We start from the raw sequence: 27,761 nt of genomic DNA on the forward strand, positions 1-27,761 counted from the left end.
ATATATGTGTATATATATATATATATATGTATATATATATATATATTCAGGAATTCTTTACCATTATTTTTGAAATTATAAGTAAGTAGTGTTGGAACAGTAAGAATATTTTTAATAAACTAATATTGAACAGGCCAAATCTATTGTTAATTGTTGAGTAAAATAATCTGAAATCTCCAAAGGTAAAAGTACCTGTGATCATCTTAATATTGTGAACTTCTATAAGATGTGTGCAACATGATACAATTATGAAACAAGTAAAGAAGCATGAAATATTTATGAAATCGGGGTTATTTGAGATATATAGCACCAGTTTTAAGAAGATAGAGTAAAAATTAAATGTAAAATAAAATATACAAGGGGCACCTGTGTGGCTCAGTCGGTTGAGCGTCTGACTTCGGCTCAGGTCATGATCTCGCAGTTTGTGAGTTCAAGCCCCACGTCGGGCTCTGTGATGACAGCTCAGAGCCTGAAGCCTGCTTCGGATTCTATGTCTCCTTCTCTCTGCCCCTTCCCCGCTCATGCTCTGTCTCTGTCTGTCTGTCAAAGATGAATCAACGTTAAATTTTTTTTTTAATATACAAGCACACATTTATTGGGGGCAAGTAAACTGAGAGTCACTTATTCTTTATTTTATTTTTTTAATGTTTATTTATTTTTGAGAGACAGAGAGAGATAGAGCATGAGCGGGGGAGGTGCAGAGACTGAGGGAGACACAGAATCTGAAGCAGGCTCCAGGCTCTGAGCTGTCAGTACAGAACCTGACATGGGGCTTCAACTCACGGACCATGAGATCATGACCTGGGCTGAAGTCAGATGCTTAACTGTCTGAGCCACCCAGGTGCCCCTGAGAGTCCCCTATTTTTAATATCAACATAATGTAAATAGCCATATAAGAGAGACTTGGGACAAAATAACAAATGAGAAATTAACAGCACTGCAGGGAGATGTTTCATGTTATGTAGAAAATGTTATGATATACAAGACTCTACTGAGTGAGGCACGTCCTTTTGAAGGACAGGTTTAACATGAAAGATTCTTTCTTCAAGAAAAGGAGTTGGTAGAAAGTTCTCTGCAGTCCTGCAGTGCAAACAGAATGTGGAGACAGCTGGGCTTCATACAAGGGGAATAGTTATAATCAGAAAGTCACAGGACTGAACAAACCGAACCATAGATCTCCTGATTTTCTGTGATAGACAGCTAGCATCTAGCTGAGAGCCTTGAAAAAATAATGACCCTGCTAAAAAAAAGAATCGAGAATATCCTGGGATGAATAATAATGCTGACTCAATCTATAAGAAATAAAGCCAAGTAACAAACTCTCCTTAAAATCTCACCAATTACAGAAAGATGAGAGAAAGAGTCAGATACAAAACAAGGCAGACCAGTGGCAATGTCCATAATGGAGGCTCCCTGGGGCCTTTTTTCTTATTAATACTTATGAAATAAGAATTGGAAATTACCCAAACATCATCAATTGCCAGTAATGGGCTGTCACATGCACAATTACCTAAATGAAAAACCTGTATATGTTTTGGATTTCATAGTTTGAGTTAAATCATCCTCCACTAATCCTTTTGTTGATTTCCTAAACTCCAGACGTGGAAATAAGATCTCCTATTGAGACTGTTTTAGATAAGCTGCACTCAAACTGTGACCCAGTGTTGAAAGGGCCAGCTTCTTGAAAGATGGAGAAAAAGACAAAAACATCATGTGTTCAGGCTTCCACTGCAATTCAGCTAGAGTAGCGCACCTCCAACCGGACGGCAGCTGAAACCTGAGCAAATGTTTGGTTCTTCGAAACTTCCAAAATGAAAGAGTAAGTTGAAAACCAGTGTGACACTTCGTATCTGTATTGTGTGAACACTGTAGGCTTCTCATAGTGAGAGTTTGGGTTTCAGACTGGTCATGCCAGGCACATCAGCTAATTTGCTGTACTTTTTTGTCTTCCAAGGTGTCAACCACTCATTTTGAGATGTTGCATAATACACAAATGGAACAAACCGACTCAACCTAATCTACGGAACTGACACTAGATTGGTAAATATAAACACATATTCCATAATTTACTAATATGTAAGTTGTATATGATTCCAACGCTCACTAAGACAATTTACCCCTACTCTTATGGGCAGCATATATATGCACCATTTGGTGTGATCTTTATTCCTTATGTCAACCTGCATAAGAATCTACCTGGTGTTGTAGTTACTGATATTGACAGAAAATACTTTTTTACAAATATCTACACTGTTTTCCCAAAATAATATGATATATACGATTTCAAGTGTGCAATTTTTGTATAAAAGTGATACAAATTTACTCTTTAAAAATAACTTAATTAGCATACAGTTTACATATAATTAACTTATTCATTTTAAGTGTACAGTTTGTTAAAGTTTGGCTTTATATATGTATATGTAATAACAATAGATTTAAAATATAAAACATTCCCATTACTTCATAAAGTTTTATTCACCCATGTCTGGTTTTGTAGACTACCCATTCCCCCATCCACAGCCCACGATAACTGTTGATCTGATTTCTATCACTCTAGCATTGGCTTTTCCTGAAATATATAATAAATATATAGTACATGAACTCTCTCTCTCTATTTATATATGAACTAAATATATATTTATATATTTAATTATATGTGTGTGTGTGTGTGTGTGTGTGTGCGCATATGTATAGTTCTATTTAAACAGTATGCCATCTTTTGGGCCTGACTTCTTTTCCTTGTTGTTGCATGTATCAGTACTCATTCTGTTTTATTGCTGGGTAGCATTCCATCATATGGAAATGCCATCATTTGTTTATCTACTGATAGAACAGACATCTGGACTATTTCCAGTTTCGGCAGTGACGAATACAGATACTGTGAACATTTGCGTGCAAGTTTGGGGGGACATATGCTTTCATTTCTCTTGAGTAAATAAATACTTAGGAATACAATTACTGGTATGCATGGGAAGCATATGGTAACTTCATAAGAAACTGCCGGATATATTCCACCATGGCTATACTGCTTTGCATTCCCATGAGCAATCCATGGTATTTCCGTTTGCTTCACATTCTTGCCTACACTTGGTATTGCTAGGGTATTCAATTTAGCCATTCTGGTGGGTATGTACTGGTATTTGGTGTGGGTTTTATTTACATCCTTGTAATGATTCTTTATGTAAAGCATCATTTCCTGAGCTTAATTGGAACTTGTACATCTTCTTTGACGAAGAATCTGTACGAACCCTTTATCCAAGCTTTTCATTGGTTGTTTTCTTATTATTGAGTTGTAAGAATTCTTCGCATTCATACTCATCACATACATTAGGCAAAATATGTTTTCTTCCAGGGTGGGGGTTACCTTTATATTTTCAAAATAGAGACTTTCAAAATATTTTTGTAGGTTTGTAATTTTGATGGAGTCTAACTTATTAAGTTTTTAGTTTTATGGTTTGATCTTTCCTTTTTTTTAATTGTTTTTTTAGTGTTTATTTTGAGAGAGAGAGAGACAGAGCATGAGTGGGGGAGGGGCAGAGAGAGAGAGAGAGAGAGAGAGAGACACAGAATCTGAAACAGGCTCCAGGCTCTGAGCTGTCAGCACAGAGCCTGATGCGGGGCTCGAACTCACAGACCGCAAGATCATGACCTGAGCCGAAGTCGGACGCTTAACCGACCAAGCCACCCAGGCGCCCCTGCATTTCCTTTTATAACAGCCTCATACATGCAATATTTAGGTGGGTTGTGCCGATATATGTCAATAATGTATACCTGTTGACCAGGAAGTGCTGGCCTTCCAGGAGGTGGAGGTCCCATTCCTTGCCCTGGTGATGTCAGGCGACATAAGCAAAGTGACAGGTGTCACTTCTGAGCAGGAGCCTTAATCCGAAGATGGGTGTGTGATTTGCCATGTTTAGTTTTGCTCTTTCTTCCGGCTGGAGGCTGCTTTTTCAGGCTGGTTGTGGAATGAATGAGACACGGAGCGTAACCACAGCTGAGGTGTAAAGGGGGCACGGTGTGAGCTAGAAATCAAGTTCTGTCTTTCTAAGCTGCCTCCTAATTTGTCATTTGTTACCACAGCATAACTCAGCCTATCCCAAGGGATGCAGTGTCCCATTTTAACATTTTTAGTATAAAATAAAACCTAACTCATTAAATGTGTACTTGTCAATATCTCTGAGTCAAAATCTCAATACCGCTTTAAGCTGGCCTAGCAGAGAGGACTGGCCGGGAATACAGCCGCATGGTTGGGATGGGGCTGGGAGTTCCAAATTGTGAAAGAACAGATAAAGAAAATGTGCATATAGCGACAATGTTATTTAGCCCTAAAAAGGAAGGGACTGTTGCCATTTGCGACAACACAGATGAATCTAGAAGACATTACGCTAAGGGAATAAAGCCAGTTACAGAAGGGCAAATACTGAATGATATTAGGAACAGATATTTTTCACGTCTTGTTAGTAGTACTTATAGGGAATAAGCTTTATATTTCAAGTATTTTCTTGCCCTGGTAGTACATCGAAAAGAACTTATACATTTATGAGAAAACATTTCAAAGAACTCCTTAAATACATTTTTTTCAATTAAGAGAACAAAATCCATGAAAAGTAGAAACAAAATCAAGAATTAATCTTATAAATATTTCCATCTTAGCTCTTACTCAGTAAGCAGGCATCGTTTCCTATGTAGTGTATTAATGAAAACCACGATCAATATATAAAAACAAAGGAACTTGGGGTTATCATTCCAAAGTGAAGGGCAATCTGATTCATACACTTATCTATTCGGTGACACTTAATAAGCAAAATGAGAAACCATATTGTGCTTATAATCAATTTACTTCACAGATTACAAGTTTTAAAGCATACATTGAAAGGTCATTTCAGGAGTGTGGCTTTGTGTAATGTTCACTGTCACTATGATGTCAATTTGTAGAGAAAATTGTGGCACAGAGTGAGTTCGTCTAGCAATGCACCAATCTATGGTGCTGCAACATTAGCCACAGGCAACACAGCCAGAGTGAGAACGTCCTCACTTTCTCCTGGAAAACGTTTCTAAATATAATTATCAAAGAAAGTCTGAAGAGAAGTGCTGAAGCATGAGCCCTCCGCCAAGTTCAGGTGATAGTGAGTTATAACGGACAGTGTGAAAAACATAGAGGGCTGGTTACATTAAAGGAACTGGTTTATACCCATGAGTATTTCCGTGCCCATGACCTCAGTCTTTAAACTGAAGAAGGACAAGGAAACGACAGTTTTCTTTCCGCATGAACATCAAGTGACACTCAAAAAAGAATTAAGTATAAATTTAATCACAACTTTGAAGTAAAATGTTTTCACTTTTACTACTGGAAAGGTGCATATGGAAATAACTGTGTTTTATATTTGAACTCTTTAACAAGAGGAGTTGTGGCTCTGAATTATGTTCCCTGGCTGTAATACTAACCCTAACTTTAACATTATACGAAACCCAGTTAATTTTATTTTCAAGGAATAAGAACATTATCTATCCCTATTCACTGCACATAACCATTTATAAACTGTGTTTTTGTTTCTAAATATCCACTCTCTCCTAAGTCTCTTACCAATAATTTACATGTGAGGAGGGAGATGTGAGAAAGTACATTTTCATTTCAGTTTACATTAGTATATAGTTTGTTTACTGTTTTCCATTCGCCTTTTATCTCCCCATACAGATTGCAATACCAGTGCCTGAAAAGAATTGTAAAAACCATTTGACTTTATTTTTATACTGTAAACGTTTCATTTGAAATGTATTGGCCCAATGAATTTAACAGTTATATGCCGGCAGGTAGAATGTTTGTTTGAAAATGATTTCCAGTTTCTAATTCTCTGCTCAGCCAGGAGGAGCATGCTCAGTGATGTTCTGAGCCTAAGCGGAAGGAACACTAGGTTTCCTTTTATGAGTCATTTGAAAACCCATTCATAGTACTCTCCATTTACACTAAAAATGTTTCCCAGCTAGGTTTTGCAAGGAGACTCAGGTGTATTCTTCTCACCTGGTGTCCTCTAATTGGTGTCTGGGGGCTGCGATTGATAGATAGCTCGGGAACAGGATGCACAAAACTGCTCCGATGAGTCCTTTTCTGCCAGTGGTACACAGGGAGGCTGACTGTGGATCAGACCCTGGTCTCTGTTTGTAGGAAACTATTGGATTTCTTCCCCTCTCCTCATTTCTCCATTATCCACAAATCTTCTAGTCCATGAGCTGCTTTTGCATTTATTTTACAAATGAGGATCTGAAAATATTTTCATGAGCACATCACAAAAATTTTTCATTCCCCATGTGGAATTTATTCTGATTTGACATGTTTTCCTGTGCAGGGCCAAGAATTAGCCTGGAGTGATTAAATTCCAGTCTTGACCACATGGTTTGTATCAGTCTTTATAAGTTAAGTTGGATCCGAATGACAGTACAATGGCTACTGGGGTAGTGGGCATATTTGTAAGAGTACAAAGAATGAATGGCATTGATCTCTCAGGTTGTGCTGTTAGTTTTAAGTACACTTGGAATTATTTCAAAAGGTAGGGCAGGAATGGGCTTATAATACAGGTTCTTTTAATTCAAGAAATATTTAGAATCCACACTTCAACTTGAATTCTCTTATGAATTCAGAATCAATTTACTGTTCACAGAAGAATGCACTTAGGGGACAATTCAGAAATGTGGGATGGTAATGGATTTGGGGTACCTCTCACTGACTAGTTATGAGAAAAAGTGTTTTGAAATATTAGAATCCAGCATTGGTCTTGATTTTCAGATTTTTTTTTCTAAATGTTAAAGTCATAGTGATTTATAAACTTTGGCTACCTCACAATTTATAATAAATTATCCTCACAATTTATAATAAATTACAGTCCTATATATCATAACACTTAATTCACGTCAATAACTGTTTGATGTAATTTTTTTAAAGAGGGGAAGATTTTTTTGTAATTTTTTTTAATGTTTATTCATCTTTGAGAGACAGCGAGAGACAGAGCATGAGCAGTGAAGGGGTAGAAAGAGGGAGACACAGAATCCGAAGCAGGCTCCAGGCTCCAGGCTCCAAGCTGTCGGCACAGAGCCCAATGCGGGGCTTGAACTCACAAACTGTGAGATCATGACCTGAGCGGAAGTCGGACGCTCAACCGACTGAGCCACCCAGGCGCCCCTTGTTTGATGTAATTTTAACTAAACAAACAAGCAGTCACTTTTGTGAAGACCATCTAAAAGTGAATTACAGAAGAACCTTTATTCTTTTAACATTTACTAATGGCTAAAAATAAAATAATAACTTTTTTAAATGTATGTTTAATCCAGGCTTAGTGATCGCTTTAAAAACCATTTACGTTATCGCTGGAAAAAAAATTGTCACTGCAATCTTCTAGACAAAACAAAGTCAAAGATCAAAAGAGAATAATCTCAACCTGTTGAAAGCTGTACTTTCCAGACAATGGCCCCAAAGAATCATAGTAGGAAAGTTATGTAAATACAACTTGTTTTCTGAAAGATTGCAAAAGGAAGGAAAACATCAAAGGTATTATTCAGGGACTTCTTTTACCTATTCTATGTGTTGGCAGTTGGTAAAATATATACTATACTGTCTGTCCTATATCGACACATTTTCGTTTCTTAAAAGTGGAGAAAATGTCCCTGATTTGTATAAAATGACAAAGTTCTTCCATGTCCTTGGGTTGAAGATTTATTAATGTTTTCTTTCTTCAATAAGTTCAATAAGTACCTGTCACAGTGTAGAAGGTTTTCTTTTTTGTTGTTTAATAACATTAATTTACCAGCATGGGAGAAATGTGCTTTGGCTTAAAGGATCAATGACAAATGGATAGGTGAGAGAGAGAGAGAGAGAGAGAGAGGGAGAGCGAGAGAGAGAGAGAGAGAGGGAAAGGCTATCAACAGGTCAAGAGATATAGTTATATATATTCTATCTTCCAACTGTCAGAATAGTTTGCAACAGACAATACGTTGTAGTCTTAGGCAATATCCAACATTTCCAATATTGAATTAGTTATTTCTTTATTCTTAAATAAGTTAAGCTTTTGTTAGAGCAACAATATCTTTAAAAGATATGATAGCACTAACTGGTGGTTCATACTCTTTTTTATAGGGAATTAGAGAACTAGAATGTAATTATTTGTCAAAATATCAAAGCTAGTGTTTTCCCTAAGAAAACTGAGAGCGTGTTGGCAACTTGTTCTGATATTACTTACTCAGTTCTAGTAAATATGGAAGCAAACGTCGGAATTTTTGTGTTTTCTGTCCATCCCCCAAGTCCAGTGTGTGTTTTAGCAGAGTTCATTGAAGAAGTAAGATTCACTACAGTGTTAATTACGGAAACTCTGCTTTTACAAACAAACAGGAAAATACTGCAAAACAGAGTTTAACACTTGTAACATTGTACATTAAAATGTAAAAGATAATCATATTTATTTTTATAACAGTATTTATTTTTCTATATAACCTATAGCTTCTGTTTCTTTTCCTACTTTAGAGTCCAGGTAAGAACATTTTCTTTAAAAATCAACAATAAAACAATACTTTTAGGCCATTTTGCATCCAAACTATGATTGGAAATTCACATTCAATAATTTTTCTCTTATATCTTTATTGTATCTTGTGCAGATAGCCATCTATAACTGTTAGGAAAAGTAGAGTTTTTGGAGAATAAAATGTTTTAATGCCTGTAGTTCAACTGTATCTTTATAGATGATATCTAAGTCATATAAAGAATAGAATATATTCTCTCTCAGATGCAGTTCAATGATCTTGTATTGTTAGTATACCAGCATAATTACAATCAGTTTTCGTTCCTAGTAGTTTAATTTAAAATAAATTGAAATTTTAAATCCAATAATTATAGAAAAGATCTAACAAAGACATACCTCTCTCATAAAGTCAGCTATGCCAAGGACTTTAATTGTATAAACCTATCAGCAGATTTGCTCTGAAACATGAAATACAGTGTTATCAGTTGTAATCATTGATTCAAAGTGAGCTAGAATTGCAGGTAAGCTATTTTGTACTCACATGGGACAATTTGATTTAAATTCCAGGCAGATAGAAAGATAAATCTAAAACATTACTCTATAGCAAAATTAATTATTATTCCTTTGGGAGATTTTGGTGCCCATATTTCTACATTACATTAATTGAGCTATAAATATAAATATTTCAAACTACTGAAAATTAGATTTAAAATTATGGAATAGCTTAAGGCCAAACCATAAACCAAGAAAAAAAAATGAGATAGGCAGATGTTTTATTTTGAAATGTATCCACCCAGTTTCTGCACATCTCTCCCCTCTGCCCACGGTTTCTCCTCTTCCTCCCTCCCTTTCTGCCCTCGCTGGCCAAGCAAAAAGAGTAGAAAACACTACATTCACATGCTGTTTTGGGAAAAAAAAGTGCCCACAAAAATTAACATTTTTTGGACGGCTTTATGTACTGAATTTTAATACATGCTTTGATAAAACGGCCATAATAATCATTTGACTTCACAATATAATATTTTCTGAACACTTGTAAAAAACAAATTACCCAGTACCCAAATTGGAAATCGCCTTCGAAATCAAAGATATTAATAATTTTCCATAAACAGTGCCATAAATGTATGTTTCATGAAAATAGAAGCTTCAGAGTTATAACTAGTAAAATTATATTATTTGTGTGACCCTGATTAAACCATTCTAAGCACATACGCATGTATATGTGCGTATATATGCTTTTGTGATATTTTGCCAAAATTAAAAATAATTCTATTTTTGGGGTTCGGGTGGCCTCAGTCGGTTAGACGTCTGACTTCAGCTCAAGTCATGATCTCATGATTCATGAGTTCAAACCCTGCATCAGGGTCTGCATTGACAGTGTGGAGCCTGCTTGGGATCCTCTGTCTCTCTCTTTCTCCGCCCCTACCCCACTCACTCTCAGTCTCTCAAAATCAATAAATAAACTTTAAAAAATAATTCTATTTTTTGATGGAGTTATAAACTTTAATTCATAAAAAAATATTTCTGACCTCAAACCCTTATGGTGACTATTTTTTTCCTGAAAAAAATGCTGAATACAATTTCTTTGTGCAGTGGAATAAAACATCATATGAGGTTAAATTTTATTTGCTTTAACTCATTAAATACTTCATAATTCTGGAAGGATTTATTGATCACCTATCTTGTACCAAAAATTGTACTAGGTCCTGGGACTTTAGCAGGAATCAAAACAGTCACAAATCTCCCTGTCCTGGAGGTTATGTTCTAATGTAGGGAGAGAAAATAAACATAGTAAAGAAATCTTATGTTAGCCTAGAAGGTGGCAAGATCTCAGGAGGAGAACATGCCAATGTATTTTGTTTATTTATTTTTATTTGTTTTTTTTTTAATTTTTTAATGTTTATTTATTATTATTGAGAGAGAGAGAGAGAGAGAGAGAGTTTGGGAGGGAGACACAGAATCTGGAGCAGACTCCAGGCTTTGAGTTGTCAGCACAGAGCCCAATGCGGGGCTTGAACTCACAAACCACAAGATCATGACCTGAGCTGAAGTCAGACACTCAACTGACTGAACCACCCATGTGTCCCTCATGTCAATGTGTTTTAAAGAAAGCAGTAGGAGTTCGTCTCCCGGGGCACATGGTATTTGAACAAGGACTGGAGTGAATGTGTGAGCAAACTATTTGGAGTTGGGGATATAGTTTTCTTGGCAGACAGCCTGACCACGTGCAAATCCTTGAAAAAAGAGCGTGTCTGCTGTGCCCTACACAAGAGATTAGGAAGAGTGGTACAAATGTAAAGTGGGAAGGTGACTCAGCTTTTACCCTGAAAGGGACAGGAAGACGTTGAAGGGTTAGAGGGAAAGAGTGACATCATCATCTTTCATTTTAATAAAATCATGCTGGTTTCTGGTTTAAGAAGATTCTGTAGGCCTGATGGTCCCCTGGTTGCAAAGAGGTCAGATTCTAAATATGCTGAAGGTTAAGCCAAGAGGATTTATTGATCAAATAGATTTGGATGCAAAGGAGAAAAGCTAGGAATGACCTCACTTAGCTTTTTTCCTTATGAGGAATGGGAAGCGTAGGACCCCATCAGGTCAGAGCAAGAAACTCAGGAATTTAGCTTTGGATATACTAAGACTGGGTTGCCCATCGGATGAACTGGTGGAGATGTCACATTGGCAGCAGCCGTAGGAGACTGGAGTTTACGGAACTGACGCCAACTTGGGATATACTGGAAGTCATATTCCTAGAGGGACTCCTCAAGGCGGTACACGTAGATACAGAAGGGAAGCCACCAAAGATGGAGCCTGGGGAATCTCCCAAAGTTAGCAAATTAGGAGAAAGCAAAAGAAGCAGCGATGGAGAATGAGCAAGGGAGATATGAGAAGGCAACCGAGAAAGCATGGTCTAGGAAGTGTCCTAAGGAGAAGGAAATGACCACATTTCAATAATGCTTTGATAAGGTTGTGAGAGGAATAGAGTTTCTTCTCAGATTCGGTCTTGTGTCCATCATCAGGGGGCTTTGCAAGAATAGTTGCAGTGCAGGGAGGGCAGCAAAAGCCTGAATAATGTGGTTTAATAGAAAGAGAGTAAAGGGAAGCCTAGAGAACAGGTGCACCTAAAAAAGCGTTGAGGAGAGGCAGCTCCTTTTTACATGGAAAGATAACAGCGTATTCAAATGCTGATAAAATGATCCAGAAGGGAGAGAAGTGAGGATACAAGGCGGGGGGGGGGGGGGGGACAGGGAACAGGTGACGTGATGCCATAAGGGGGACAAGGTGGGACCACCTTATCACACACGTGGCACACATGTTTCTTGCAGAAGAAGGTTCCGTCTATATCAATGAATGGAAAAGATGTGTTTACTGCTCAGGAAATAAGGATCCCGGAGCCTTTACAAACGTGTGTTTCAATTAGTTCAATAGCTGCAGTCTTTTACATTAAAGAATATCGATACTTATGCCTTGTACTTGCATTTCTGAAGAAGGCACTTCCTCACCATAACAAGAGGCAAGACATTACAGGCACGCTCATGCAGGGACGAGGGGAGCAGTGGGTCTGGAAGGTTGTGGTCTTTTTTGTGTGATCGATGGAATTGCCTCAGTGAAACAAGAAGCAAGGTTATCACCTGTGTGCAAGGAAGGGTGAAGGACTGAGGAGAGAAGAGAATTTGTGACGCAGCCATTTAGGAAATAAGAAAGCGAATACAATCAGGAATCCCAAAGGCCGTGCCGGTTCAGCAAATAACACCAGCTTGATATTCAAGTTTCTGGGTTTTCTTTTCCTCTAGCCAAGTATGGGTACAGGTGCAGAAAAGCAGAAGAATTGGAAAATAATGAGGGATTTTTCCCCTAAGAGAGTAAGAGGAAGTTATAGAGGGACAAACCAGTTCACTATTGTTATGCAAGTCAGATGTGCTTATGATGGTCCCTTATTTTGAAAGTTATGGTTGTTATTTGGCTCAACTTTTTAAATAACATGACCCGCAGGAATATCTAAAAACATTTTATCTCATAATGTGGAAGAGGGAGTCTTCCAGAACATGTGAATAAAGTTTAAAAAACGCATTGTTTTTTGGAAAAATATATTATCTTGATAAAAATGGTGTTTTGGGGGGGCGCCTGGGTGGCTCAGTGGATTGAGTGTATGACTTCAGCTCGGGTCACGATCTCGCTGTTTGTGAGTTCAAGCCCCACATCGGGCTCTGTGCTGACAGCTCAGAGCCTGGAGCCTTCTTCAGATTCTGTGTCTCCCTCTCTCTCAGCCCCCCCCCCCACACTCGTGCTCTCTCTCTCTGTCTCTGAAGCATAAATAAAACATACAAAAATTTAAAAAATGGTGTTTTTTATGAAGATGAAGTTATTTAGATTGAATCATCAGTATTTTCATATTTTGTTCTTCCCTACTTGTACACGCTAGAGTATGCAATAAGGTTGTTTTTTCTTTTTTTTTTCAGCTGTTGAGAAAATACAAATTTGAATAAGAGTAAATACAGTAAATCCCCCCCCTTATAATTACGCCAACATTGTAAGAAGCAGAGTAAATAAATTGTAACAAATGACTCCCACACAGGAGGAGTATTTCTGGAACAAGTTTGAGCAAAGCAGAGGTGCTTTGGATTTAAAATCTAAGCATCTTTCCTGATAATAACTAGTTAGTGTCTGGGGGCACAAGTAAGGCAAGGTGGGGACTGGGTATCAGAAGAACTGGTCTATTCATTTCCTAGAACCACTTGAGGAAACAATTAATTGGATTTGAATCACAAAATAGTACCTTTGTACCTTCTATTATTATTGGATATACATTGCATCCTTCTTGGCCATTCCCATTCGTCTTTCACATTTCACACAGTTCCAATGGTTTCTAGCACATAGGATCGCGTTTTATACAAAACTAACTACATCCCCCCACTTCCCTTGATTGACCTGCATACTCTGCATTCGCAGCAAGCAGGAAAGGTGAAGTTACTTTGCTAATAGCCCAGGTATCCGGAATTCTTTAAAAGAAAAAAAAGTGTTGTTTTAGTATTACTGAAAAAAAGGAAGACTGAAAAGTCATAACCTTGGAACCTTAAAGAAAATTAATGAAGCATCTGAAATAGAAGCTTAGAGTGGAAGGAACAGTGTCTCTCCCTACCAAATTTCCATCATAAATATCCTGGCCTCAATTTATTTCTTAGATTATGCCTGCACAAAGTATTAGGAAGGGCGCCCGGGTGGCTCAGTCGGTTAAGCGTCTGACTTCAGCTCAGGTCACGATCTCAAAGTTGGTGAGTTCAAGCCCCACGTCAGGCTCTGTGCTGACAGCTCGGAGCCTGGAGCCTGCTTCGTGGATTCAGTGTGTCCTTCTCTCTCTGCCCCTTCCCCACTCACTCTTTCTGTCTCTCCCTCTCTCTCTCTCTTTCTCAAAACTAAACATTAAAAAAATTAAAAAAAGAAATATTAGGATGTTATTTGGGAAAAATTGACATGTCAAATTTCAATGAATATTACTGTAACAAAAATTTTACCCGAATAAATATGCATCTCCTGTTGGTAAACTATTGACATAATATTTCCACCTAAATGAGTGCACTCACTCCAAGTATTCCAAAATAATCGTAATCTTAAAACACAATGATAGAATCCACTCACAGTCATTTCTTCACACATATTTTACTGATAAATACATTGTCCACACGCTATTAATTCAAATATATTTCATGTTTTAGCTTGTTTTTTTATTTATTGGTAGGACCAAATATAGTGTGTGTGTGTGCACACACACAGACACATGCACACACACACAGACACACATACACTTTGAGTAGTATACATACCACATTCATGGAAATTTATTCTCAAGTTTTTCTTTGGTTATTTGCTTTTCTGAACCAAAGTTCGCTGATAACAGTATATTTAAACTATTCAGTTTAAGCTTATTTTTAAAGTTAATAGGCTTGCTGCTTATTTATTATTCATGATTCTCTTTTGGGTTCAGAATAAAATATGACTGTTTTAAGTGTTCAACTAATGTTTCCTCCCACAAAGAAAATTTAAATCACCTTTAATACTCGTAGGAGGAAAAGCTGTTTTTAAAAACATTTCCTTTTAAAATTGAGATATTTTATAAACTTGCATCTTAGAAACATTTATATGTCTCATATACCAGCATAAACAACTTTTAGAAGATTTATCAATGAAATCAATATACAGCACATATTCTTTCTTCAGGTTATTTTAATACATCTGAGGTATGATACAGAATATTGAAAAGCGAGAACAAGATGAATGAACATTTGCTTTTCTTACAGAGAAAGATACGTTATGCATCACTATCGTAAGAATGTTTTAAACATGAACTATTTCAGAAGCTGCCAAACTGGTTTTAAGAAAATAAGAGAACATTTCACTGGCTGAGAATAAGTACAGGGTGAAGTTCATCATTATGTAATGATGTACTTAAGGATTTAATAACTAATTAACAAAGTTTACATAAACCATAGGTTTAAATTTCACTGCAAAGCATAAAATCACTGACTGCAAAGTCAAATACCCTTTCTTCTCAGCTCAAATAAAAGATGGGCAGGAATTGTTGGTTTTAAACGTAAAGTACTGATTAAAAATATAGACACCATCTGCTATGGTCTGAAAGTTCGCATCCTCCAGAATTCATCAGTCAAAAACCAAAACAAAGTGATGGTATTAAGAGGTGAACCCTTTTGGAGGTGATTAGATCCCAAAGGCAGAACGCTCACGATGAGATTACTGCCCCTATAAAAGACACCAGGAGAGATCCCTTGCTCTTTCCACCTTGTGGACACATCACGAAGTTGAAGTCAGGGGGCTCCTGGGTGGCGCAGTGGGTTAAGCATCTGACTCTTGATTTCAGCTCCGGTGATGATCTCACTGTTCGGTTAGTGAGTTCAACCCCTGCATCTGGCTCCTCACTTAGGATTCTCTCTCCTTCTCTCTCTGCTCCTCCCTTGTTTCTCTCTCTCTCTCTTTTTCTCTCTCTCTCTCTCAAATAAATAAATAAACTTAAAAAAAAAAGAGTTGAAGTCAACAGGCTGCAACCCAGAAAAGGGACTTCACTAAAACCTAGCCGTGCTGGCACCTTGATCTTGGATTTCCCAGCCTCCACAACTGTGAGTAACAAGCTTCTGCTGTTTATAAAGCAGGCAGTCTGTGGTATTTTGTTATGGCAGTCCAAATGGACTAAGACACCGACTTTGGTTTTGCTTGTCAGATCTTCTCTAGTCATTATCAGTATCTAGTAAGGATTTTAAATAATTTTAACCTAACACCAGTGTAAAACCATCATTTCTAAAGTACATTTTTAAAAAGTCCATCTCAATATAATCATATTTCAGTAGTCTTGTAAGATTTGTATAGTTGAGATGTTACAAGACTCAGACACCAAAACAATAATGTATTTTCAACCAAATATTCATAATAACCCAAATGAAAGTATCATGTGCAAATGCTAATAAGACTTTAATTATATGTAAGTATGTATTACATAATCTAAAACTACATGAATGCATTTTCCATTCTTGTTCTTTAAAGAGCACAATCAACTTCATAGCTTTCCAAAATTGTAGATGACAATTTCTACCTCTTCTTCTCATATAAAGTGGGAAGAGAGTCCTTTTTCTTCACAGATATGGGACATCTTTGTAATCTCTTAGGCTGTAGAGCTGAAGTGCATGTAATTGCCACCAGACAAGAGGAGAGACTCTTAAAATTGTGCAGCTCGTGAATTTCTTTGTGTTGCCATCAACATGGGTAGGAGAGGTTATTACACTGAGCAGCGGCTGCTGCCCCCTGATTCATACCATGTGTCAGATTTTAAATTCTTTCCTATCCAGCTTTGTAATGCAAGCATTTCCCAGTCACTGGTTTGTGGGATTTTAGGTGAGTTATATTTCTCTGGCGTTCTTTTATCATCGCTCAGAGGCTCCTTTCTGTACTTTTTCCTTCTTTTTGTAAAGTCTCACAAATAAAACGAAACATTTTTACTTATCATGAAATATTAATCACCGGTGTTTCCAATAAAGCCTTTATCAAAAGTTACGTTCAAGTGAATACGGTTGGAAATACGTTTCTTAATTAGCATTCACTTTTGAAATTACATTTATTGCATTTAAAGAAATAAGCTTTAATTCGTTTTTATCGAACTGAAAAATTCCCATTGACTTTTTGTAGGAGTCAAAAAGAGTTTTCAAGGTAGCTTCTAACATTAGGGCTATTTAGAAACACGTATGTCTGTTTGAGACTCTAATCCGGATAAGTGGCCAAGGGAGATATGCCACATGCTAGAAGAAATGAACAGCAGAGTTTTGCAGGATGTATTTTAGGGAGATTTATATCTAATATATTCATTCTTTAACAGCTGGGAAATTCTACAGGAGTGTACTTTAATTCAAAGAGTAAATGCTGTCAAAACCGTAACGAAATTAAATATTGTTAGGTGTTCTTTGCTCCTTCCTCCTATTACCATATGCAAAGTATGTCCCTGCCCCAGGTCCCTACCCCTCCACTCATACCTGAGAAATCTGTATGATTCCAAGCCAGGTAATTTGTAGGCTGCCTATTCCAAGACTTTAGAAAACATTTCGCTGGAAGACGTAATTCACAGCCTCTCGATTCCACATTTTTATACAAAAGCAGTTCCCATTTTCAAACAAAACAACAGTTCCACTGTGAATGCTTTTGAAAGAACACATCAGGTGAGCCGAAACCATTCATGAAAAGAGAACAGATTACATGCAGGTCGAAAAGGGAAAAAAACTTTATAGAATAGCTTTCAAGCTATCTCAATATTTTAGAAGTAACGGATTAATTGGCAAGAACGTCAACATTATGCAGACTATATGAGACATCGACCTTAGAATTGAATCCTTCCCCTTAGCTACCTGGGAAGGACTGAAACCCACTGGCTTTCTTTTTAGGCTAGAATTCCTCTGTGCTATTATATATTTCTTCTCTGCTGATCTCTTTTTTCCTTTTTGATATTTCCTCTGGGTAGCGTTTGTTTGCACCAAGGATACACCTTGATTTCACAGACCTTTTTTATGTCAGCGCTATTAAATTATTAAAAATACTGTAAATTTAATTGAAGACTGGATTATTTTTAGAAGTTAGATATGCATTTCCTGACCCTGTCTCTTTCTATCTCTGTTCGCCTCTCTTTCTCTCTGACTCTGTCTTTCATAAATACGTATCCGTGTGAATGTATTCCTACAAAAAATGTGAAACGGTATATTTCACACAGTTGATGGTGGGTATTTTGTGGCATTATGATGGTACAGAAGTAACGAGCACTCGCGGAATACCTGCAATTCTGAATGTGAATCTTTTTTCAGGCTAGTGATGGGTGGTACAATCCTATTTTGTGATGCTGGGCAGAGGCCACAGCTCCCACTCAGCTAGCAACGATGAGGGTCAACAACCAATACGTTGACAACCATCTGCACCTGTACAGCCATTGCTTTTCACTGTCAGTACAGCATTTGATAAATTACATGAGATGGTCAACACTTCATTATCAAATAGGCTTTGTGTGAGACGATTTGGCCCAACTGTAGGCTACTGTGAGCATTCTGAGCATTTTTAAGGTAGGCGAGTCTAAGCTAAGATTTTTGGTAGGTTATTTGCACTGAAGAGTTTTCGATTTAGTTATTTTCAACTTATGATGGGTTTATCCAGACACAATCCCACCGTAAGTCAAGGAAGCTCTTTACCACAAAATGGGCAGCTGAAAACAACAGAAATATATTTTTTCACAGTTCTGGAGGCCAGATATTCAAAATCAATGAGGCAGCAGGGCCATATTCCCTAGGAAGGTTCTAGGGGAGAATCCTTTCTTGCCTCTTCTCCTTGTGGTGGCTCCTGCCATGTAGGCTTATAGCAGTGTAACTCCTTTCTCTGTCTGCATCTCTGCATGGCTTCCTTTCTGTGTCTCTGTGTCCTCTCCTCTTACAGGGACAACAGCAATCAGATTTAAGCCCCACCCTACTCCATGATGATTTTATCTAGAGATCGTTGCCTTAATTTTACCTACAATGGCCCTATCTCCTAATAAGATGGCATCCTGAGGATTCCGGTGGGTTTGAATGTGGAGAGGTGGACGTTCCCCAACCCACATTGGTGAGATTACTGCTGACTTTAGTTTTCTTCTTTGTGTGCTAAGGTATTTCTTTTTTCTATGTATATGCATTGTTTTTATAATCAGAAATGTGAAGATTTGTAGTTTATTTTGGAAAAACTTGGAATCAGTCATAAGCATTAAAAGAATGTATGGGTGTAGATGGACATTGGAACTAGAAAGTCCAGTTAGTGTGGTTTTTCAAATTTTTTTAACGTTTATTTATTATTGAGAGACAGGGAGAGACAGAGCGTGAGCAGGGGAAGGGCAGAGGGAGAGGGAGACAGAATCTGAAGCAGGCTCCAGGCTCCGAGCTGTCAGCACAGACCCCGACGCGGGGCTCGCACTCACCAACCACCGGATCATGACCTGAGCCGAAGTCGGAGGCTCAACCGACTGAGCCACCTAGGCGCCCCCAGTTAGTATTATATGGAGTTCTGGATGGCTGAGCCATCTTTATGGATCTTATTTTCCTTTTTTACAGCCTGCTGCTTCTTAGGACATTTAGTCCAGCTTACTACTGATCTTGAAGAGTGATACCCGTCCAAATTGCTTGCTCCTAGAAATCCTCCAGATGGTAAAATCTCTGAAGTCAAGGATGATATTTGAATAGTTCCTGACTCCGTTTAGTACCAAGGACAACAGATGTACTTGAGACATATTTAGTAAACAACTCAATGAATAAATGCCTCTGAAAGGCCACTTTGTCTAAACTTTTCTATAGTTTCCTAACTCATTTTGACAACTTCAAACGTTCTTTGTGCATACTTCAGTTACTTGCCTGCTTCCTGCACACCTTCTGCCATTTTGTATTTCTGACTTCTCCACTAATAGTTCATCCTCTTTTGATGGTACTTAGCAATTCAATATAGCAATTTGTCCTAGTTTCCTGTTCATACAGATTTACTTTTAATGTGTGTTGACTATAATTAATGACCTCTGTGTCTTAACTTGTAGCCTGTTCTAGGATGCGCTGAAAAGTTTCAAAACTTTAACGGGTTAACCAAGGGTGATTTTAGAAGGATAAATACAAAAGACTGGAACAACATGGATGGTTGTCTTAAAATACAACATATAGCCATGACAAGACTCTACAATATTTAATCAAAGGAAATTTAACAAGATAGAATTTTTTTTATGAATTTTTTTAACGTTTATTTATTTTTGAGACAGAGAGAGATGGAGCATGAACAGGGGAGGGTCAGAGAGAGAGGGAGACACAGAATCTGAAACAGGCTCCAGGCTCTGAGCTGTCAGCACAGAGCCTGACGTGGGGCTCGAACTCACAGACCGTGAGATCATGACCTGAGCCGAAGTCGTATGCTTAACCGACCGAGCCACCCAGGCGCCCAACAAGATAGAATTTTGACACCAAGTATACTGACCAACTGTGGTCTGACCATTAAATTTGAGTTATATTTCATCTTTATAAAAATCCCCACTATGATAATCTCTGTGAGTATTTAAAAAATTACTTTTATATTTACAGGGAAAAAAAATATTTCCATTGTTTCAAAGAAACCAAAGGGCCTGGAGAGTAAGGTACACAAGGAATAAGTGCAGAAATTAACCAGAAATTATTACCCTTGTCCAAAATTTGATATTAACCTACAATCACTTTCTGAAGCATAATCCTTTTGCATTACCATGGATTCAACAGTTAAGTTAATATTTGACTCCTCCTTCTTTCTCCTTCCAATATTTTAAAGTGCCAAGACTCATGAAACCTTGAGATGCCTTTGTATCCAGGAAACCTTAAGAACTAGGACCATCAAAGCAGGCTTCTTGGAAGCTAATCTCAAAAGACATTAACATATTTCAGAAGTGTGCATTAGGTTGGATTGGTTCTAGTTCTTCATATTGTATCTCCTCGCTTCTCCTCCCCCTCTCCCTCCTCCCCCTCCTGCTCCTGCTCTGCTCCTGCCTCTCCTTCCCTTTTGCTTCTGCTTCTTTCATTTTAACAATGTTGCCAAGTTCTGGTATGAGGCTTAATACAGTCTCATGAAACAAATGAGACACTTCTTCCCCCTTCTCCATCCCCTGAAAGAGTTTTCTTTCTGGGAAGAATTTGGAAAAAAAAAAAAAAAAAATATATATATATATATATATATATACACACACACATATACATATATACATATACATATATATTTACAATATAAGGTTACTCATATTTTCTGTTTTATGCTGTGTCAAATTAAAAAAAAATTTTTTCAAGGGTTGCTTGGGTGGCTCAGTAGGTTGAGCTTCTGACTTGAGCTCACATCATGATCTTGTGGTTCATGGGTTCGAATCTCGGGTTGGGCTCCCTACTGACAGGGTGGAGCCTGCTTTGGATCCTTTGTCTCCCTCTCCCTCTGATCCTTTCCCCCCTACAGCTCAAAAATAAATAAAGATTAAAAATATTCCTTTCTCTCCCCAAGAAATTGTCTATTTAATCTAAAGCATCCATTTTGTCTAATATTTGGTGGCATAAAATTTTTCATAATATTCCTTTTCATCTCTTTATCACCACTCTTTCATGCCTGCTATTTTCTGTGTTCAGTGTATAACTGATCTTGTTTGTTCATTTATAATGACAATATTTAATTGGAATGTTTGATATTTGATGCCATCATCAACATCGTTAGATTTCTATCTACCATTTAACAATTTATGTTCCTTTTGTTCATCTGTTTTCTGTTCCTCTTTTTGTGCCTCATTTCAGATTAATTAGATGTTTAAAATTCTATTTAATTTATGTATTGACTTCAGCTGTACATTTTGTATTATATCCTGGTGGTTCCTCTACAGATTAAAATACACCCTTCATTTTGCATAATCTACAATTTACATAATTTGCAAATCTACAATTTGCATAATTTACAGTTAACATTGTGTCAGCTAATGCGAAATGTAGAAACCTTATCACCAGAAAAGGTTATCGACTCATTCTTCTGATAATTTTCATACATACTACATCTGTATACTTTATCGCTATTAGACTATGCTACAATTTTTGTCTTAAACAATTTTCAGAAACTTGAGGTCCATAAAACCTGGTAAAACCAAATGGTCTCCTTGGTAGCACCAGATAATCTTAAATAGGTGATTGTAAAATCTGTGGTACAACATCTAGCAAAAGTTGATTGTAGTTCTGAGTGGTTGGGAGACTTTTCTTAGCTAACATTGTTATCACTGTGGCATGCTTTTTTCTTTAAAAAAAGTTTTTTATGTTTTATTTATTTTGAGAGAGAGAGAGAGAGAGTACACACATGTGAGCAGGGGAAGGACAGAGGGGGGGGGAGAGAGAATCCCGAGCAGGTTCCACACTGTCAGCACAGAGCCCGATGAGGAGCTCCATCCCATGAACCGTGAGATCATGACCTTAGCTGAAACCAAGAGTCAGACGCTTTCCCGACTGAGCCACCCAGGTGCCCCTGTAGCTTGCCCTTTTTTTAAAAAAAAGGAATCTTGGGAAGTCTATAAAGGTGAGGTCAGAGAACCCGTGAGCACCTCCCAATGGATTTTTAGCAATTGTTTCACAATATGGATTTTGTTATGTACTAGTAACAGTATGTTTATTTTTGCCTGGTTTGAAGTATTCAACAAACAGAATGTTATGACATTTGCAGAGTCTAAAAACCATTATTTTTTTATTTTCTCTGACTGGGGCATTCCAATATATCTGGTGATAGGGAAACCCAATTTACTGGGGAAATTTTTCATGAATTATGCATATACCAGGTTTTGATCCTTACTCAGAGACTGTACTCTCCTTATTACCCCCTCCCCCAAACTCTGATAGGTCAGTATGGTTGTGTTTTGTTTATTTGTTTTCAGCCATGTTCAGCTACCAGTGCAGATGTCGTGTGGAGAGCTGGATTTCTCTTCATGGTGGGTTTTTTTATGGCAAGAATTACAATGAGAGAGAGAGAGAGAGAGAGAGAGAGGAGAAGGGAGAGAGAGAGGGAGATTCAAGAACAGAACAACTTATAGAAAACTTAGAAAATGACACATTATATTTAGTAAATTATCTTGTGATAAATGGCATACATATTTGGAGCATGAAACATTAACCCACCCACAATCCAAAAGTCAAATTGGATCTTTTTGCAAATCATTTGGGATGTCATTTTGGGTTTCTGTCTATTTTAAGGCAATAGGATGTCAACATACAAGCTCACATCGTTACCACGTAGGAGCGCAAACAAAACCTAGCTTTCTGTTTATTCCTTAGCTTAGCTTATCTTTTCCATTCTAGCAGAGTTTTGTTTTGTTTTGTTATTCCGTGATATATTCCACAAAATCTTACCGGGTGTTACAAGAGTATTTTCTTAGAAAGGCCACCTCTGGAAATTGACTTCTTTATGATTCTGAGCTCTGTTTAGTCATGAGGCAAAACCTTTGCTAAGACAGTAGCACCACCCTCTGTTTACTTCCTCTGTAACCAGCTGACCTTTACCAGCCCTATGAAAATAAGCTGTTTAGAACACTAGTGCATTTATTATTGCTCTAACAGAAGAGAAATTGTAAATGAGACTACTCCTATTATATGGAGAATATTGCTAAATGGATTCATTTTACAGCAGGTTGGTTCAAATTGTATCCATTCAATTAGCATATGCAGAAACTTAGCAAACAAGAAGACATAAACGTGATTGCCTTTTAAGTCTTTAGATAATTGTCCTTATATTTTAAATAATCTACAAAAAAGATAAGCCACAGCATGCAGAGGATTTACTAAGAGAAAAACAAATCTCAATAAAAAAAATTACTCGTTGTTGCCTTTCAACGTTGACAAAGTGTTCACATATTTCCACAGACTCTTATTCAGTATTTATTGACTTAATTCAATTCTAAAAGAGGTTTGAAAGCGGCTTAATTATTCCATAATTCTTTCAGCCAATAAATATTAGCTGTGCAACTTGTCTACGGAGGCACCTCCCTTGTGCTCAGGATGTAACGGTGAACGAAACCCATGTCCCTTCTGATACCAGTGGGTTATGCAAACAACTGAGCAAACCAAAATAAATACGCTGTGAAAGATAAGAAAAGGCCACAAATCAAATGATTACGACGAGTTCAAGAGTAAATGTAACATCTACAGATGAATGACATAAATTCTACACATTTACTAGACAACAGGGTCTCGTAGACACCAAAGAGGAGATGTTTCATCAGTAATCAATTTGAAAATGTCTGTAAAGGAAAAATAAAATCAATATATTTATATAAATCGCGACTAACACTCATAAGGCGGCAAAAGAGGTACGATACATTATTTCAATAAAACACTGATACTTAGGCCTATGGCTAATATTTGTAAGTAACAATGTGTTCTTATGACATACAACAAAGAAAAAATCAATAGAAACATCGATGTAACTGGGCTGCACCCGAGAATCCAGAGAGGGTCCCCCAGGACCAGCCGAGCAGGCCCCTGGTTTCATGCAGGATAGAAATCAAACTGGGAGCCAGAGAAAGTGAAACAGAGTTTGTCGAATAGTGTGAGTGACAGACAGAGAGTAGAAGATCAAGTGTCTGGGAGACTCAGGAAGGAGAGAAGACTGAATCCCCTTCGTGGCCTGGGGCTGGGGTTTATATTAGAGAAGGGTCTAGGGTAGTGTTCCTCCAGGAATCCAGGGTAAGCTTCAATCAAGGGCGAGTGTCAGGTTAACAATACGTGTTTTTGCCTAAATCACCGAAGGTAAGGGCACTCATGCCAGCGTCAGCTGAGCCTTGCTTGAAGCTCACGTCCTGTAACATGGTTGAGATCTGGCTCTTAGGTGTCATTGGGTGTTTGGGATCTAGAACCAAACTCAGAGAATGACTGACTCCTATTTCCCCCTCGAAAGAGCATCTGGTTTATTCAGAGGCAAAATACAGATCATGAGGAAACGGGGCCTAACAGAGATGGGGCCTTACTACAATACAGTCCCTTCAGCTTCCCGGCCTCAGTAGCACTTGGGGTATGTCTTCCTGTATGGTAGCTATCAGCCATAGGTGGTTATTTAAATTTAAGTTAATTAATTAAAATTAAAAGTAGATAGAAATGCGTTTCCTCAATTGTGTTAAACACATTTCAAGAGTTTAGGTAAACATTTCCTTTATCTCAGAATGTTCTATTGCACTGTTCTGATCCAGGCATTCTACAACAGGCATTTAAAATATCAAAATATGTGGAACATATTAAAAATTCTATAAGTGAGACATTTTGGAAATTCTTGTGACTGCTGTTCCATCTATTTCTATTCCAATTTGATTATTTATTTTCCCTATGGTCTATGTATTCATTTACAGTTTTTCTTCACTTAATATTTATCTTTAGTTCCCCTCTTCTTTGAATCAAATCCTCAGTTACTTCTTGTAATGAGATTTTACATTTCTGCACATAATAATATCACACCTAGACACATACATAATCAAGGTAATCAAATGTGATAATATGTTGTCAAATAATAATGTATCAATAGCAGTTAATTGGTAATTGTAATAAAGGATTATATAATGCAAAGCTGTTAATAATAGGGGGAAAGAGGTATGGAACACAAGGAAAACCTCTGTGCCATCTTTCTGTAAATTAAAAGTGTTTTAAGTTAAGCAGTTTATTTTAAAAAATAGCAGAGATGGAGAGATTATGACATTATTTTGGGAGGGGTTGAAAGGGATAAAATGCAGTGATTGTATCCTCTTCTGGGTTGTTGTCATTTCATAATTAAGTAATAAGTTCTAATTGGCATTAAAAGGCGTCAGATGAAACTCTCTATTGCACATGATTGACTCCAAGGATGTCTCTCTATTGTCAGACATGTAAAAGTCAACATTTGCCATAGCTTCACATAGTACTAAGATAAATATTAAAATCACACACACTCTCAAGACAAATTAGGGAAAGGATTTTAGCCCTGCATAAACTGTACTTCAGTCTCAAAAAATCTTATAAAAAATGTTTTAGGGAAAACAAAAGGGATTTAACCCTATGATCCTGCAATTGTACTACTGTTGTAAATACGCACAAGAAATAAATGAATATACTCACCTAAAGTTTTATACAGGAATATTTATGACAGTATTAATTCACAAGAGTTCAAAATGAATCACAACTCAAATTTTATCAATAGTGAAATGCATGTTGAAAGCAAAGTACATTCAGGGGCACCTGGGTGGCTCAGTCAGTTAATCCTCTGGCTCTTGATCTCAGCTCAGGTCTTTATCTCAGGGTGGTGAGTTCAAGCCCCACACTGGGCTCCATGCTGGTCAGGGAGCCTACTTAAAACAAAACAAAACAAAACAAAACAACAACAACAACAAAAACAAAAACATTGTACATTCATACAACAAGGCACTACAGCAGGAAAATCCTACAACTAGATGCAAAAATAGAACTAAACTTAATCATAGTGATGATTGAAAGAAATCATCCATTAAAAATGCCTGCCAAATCAAACAGAATGCAATCTTGCCATTTGCAACTATGTGGATGGAACTGGAGGGTATTATGCTAAGCGAAATTAGTCAGTCAGAGAAAGACAAATATCATATGACTTCACTTATATGAGGAATTTAAGATAAAAAACAGATGAACATAAGGGAAGGGAAACAAAAATAATATAAAAACAGGGAGGGGGACAAAGCAGAAAAGACTCTTAAATATAGATAACAGAGGGTTGCTGGAGGGGTTGTGGGAGGGGGAATGAGCTAAATGGGTAAGGGGCATTAAGGAATCTACTCCTGAAATTATTGTTGCACCATATGCTAACTAACCTGGATGTAAATTAAATGATACATAAGTTTAAAAAAATAAAATAAAAATGAAATAAATAAAAATGCCTGCCAAAGCACTCATATAGATTCAGAACAGGAAGAGCTAATCCCTGTATTATGAGTCCAGATAACGGTCACCTTTAGAAGGTTAGAGAAAGAGAATGAATGGGACAAATACAAGAAAGACTTGGAATGTCTTTGGGCTTGTGAGTAGTTACTAAGATGTATTCATGTTGAAATAACTCAATGCCACATATATTTCAATTTATTCATAATCTTTCAAGTAAAGCAGAATTGAAAGGGGATGGAAAAGGTGCTCTGCCATCAGACTGAAGAAACCAGAGACATTCAGTAGATTGAAGCAACCACAGACCTGTAAATGAAAGACTTTTGTTTCTATTCATCATAGAAACTTCCTCTACAAAGTGAAAAAAAAATCATAATTAAACATATTAACCTTATGGAATTTGTTGAGACTTTGGTTATCTATCTGTGAATTGAATAAATGAAGATGACTAAAACTTGCAATGCTGTTCTCTGAAGGGAGATTTGGGAGAATATTGAAAACTGAATACATACTAATGTAAGACTCTTCCCATAATCCCATAGGGTATTCTGATTCATTTGGGGGAAAGGCCACCTTTGCAAATCCTCTTTAGCATGTTAAAGGAGACAGTTATCTTGTCTTAAAAATTAATAGAAAGCAATGGCATTTAGTCTTGCAGTTGAAGCAAAAGAAAAAGGCGAAAGGGGTGCCTGGGTGACTCAGTCGGTTGAGCGTCCGACTTCGGCTCAGGTCATGATCTCAAGGCTCATGAGTTCGAGCCCCGCGTCCGGCTCTGTCCTGACAGCTCAGAGCCTGGGGCCTGCTTCAGATTCTGTGTCTCCCTCTCTCTCTGCCCCTCCCCCGCTCATGCTCGCTCGCTTGCGCGCTCTCTCTCTCTCTGTCAAAAATAAATAAACACTTAAAAAAAAAAAAAAGAAAGAAAAACACAAAAGAGGCTGGGCAGTCAGAAAAGAATGAGCTAATGTAGAGTCAAGAGAACTTGAAGTTATTTGCTGTAAAGCCATGCCCCTGATAGTTAGACAAGAAATATCTGAGACTGAAGCTGGAAATGGATTGAGGCTTTGGTTGAGTGTAGTAAAGTAAATTTAGAGGCGCCTGTGTGGCTCAGTCAGTTAAGCATCCAACTCTTGGTTTCAGCTCAGGTCATGATTTCAGGTTCTTGAGTTCAAGCTCCCACCTGGGGGGACCGACCCTGACTGTGCGGAGCCTGGTTGGGATTCCCTCTCTCTCTGCCTCTCCTGCACCTCTCTGTCTTTCAAAACAAATAAATAACTTGAAAAAGAAAGAAAAAGAAAGAAAGAAAGAAAGAAAGAAA

The sequence above is a fragment of the Panthera uncia genome (genome assembly GCF_023721935.1).
Source record: "Panthera uncia isolate 11264 chromosome D3 unlocalized genomic scaffold, Puncia_PCG_1.0 HiC_scaffold_8, whole genome shotgun sequence".
In the NCBI taxonomy this organism is placed as follows: Eukaryota; Metazoa; Chordata; class Mammalia; order Carnivora; family Felidae; genus Panthera; species Panthera uncia.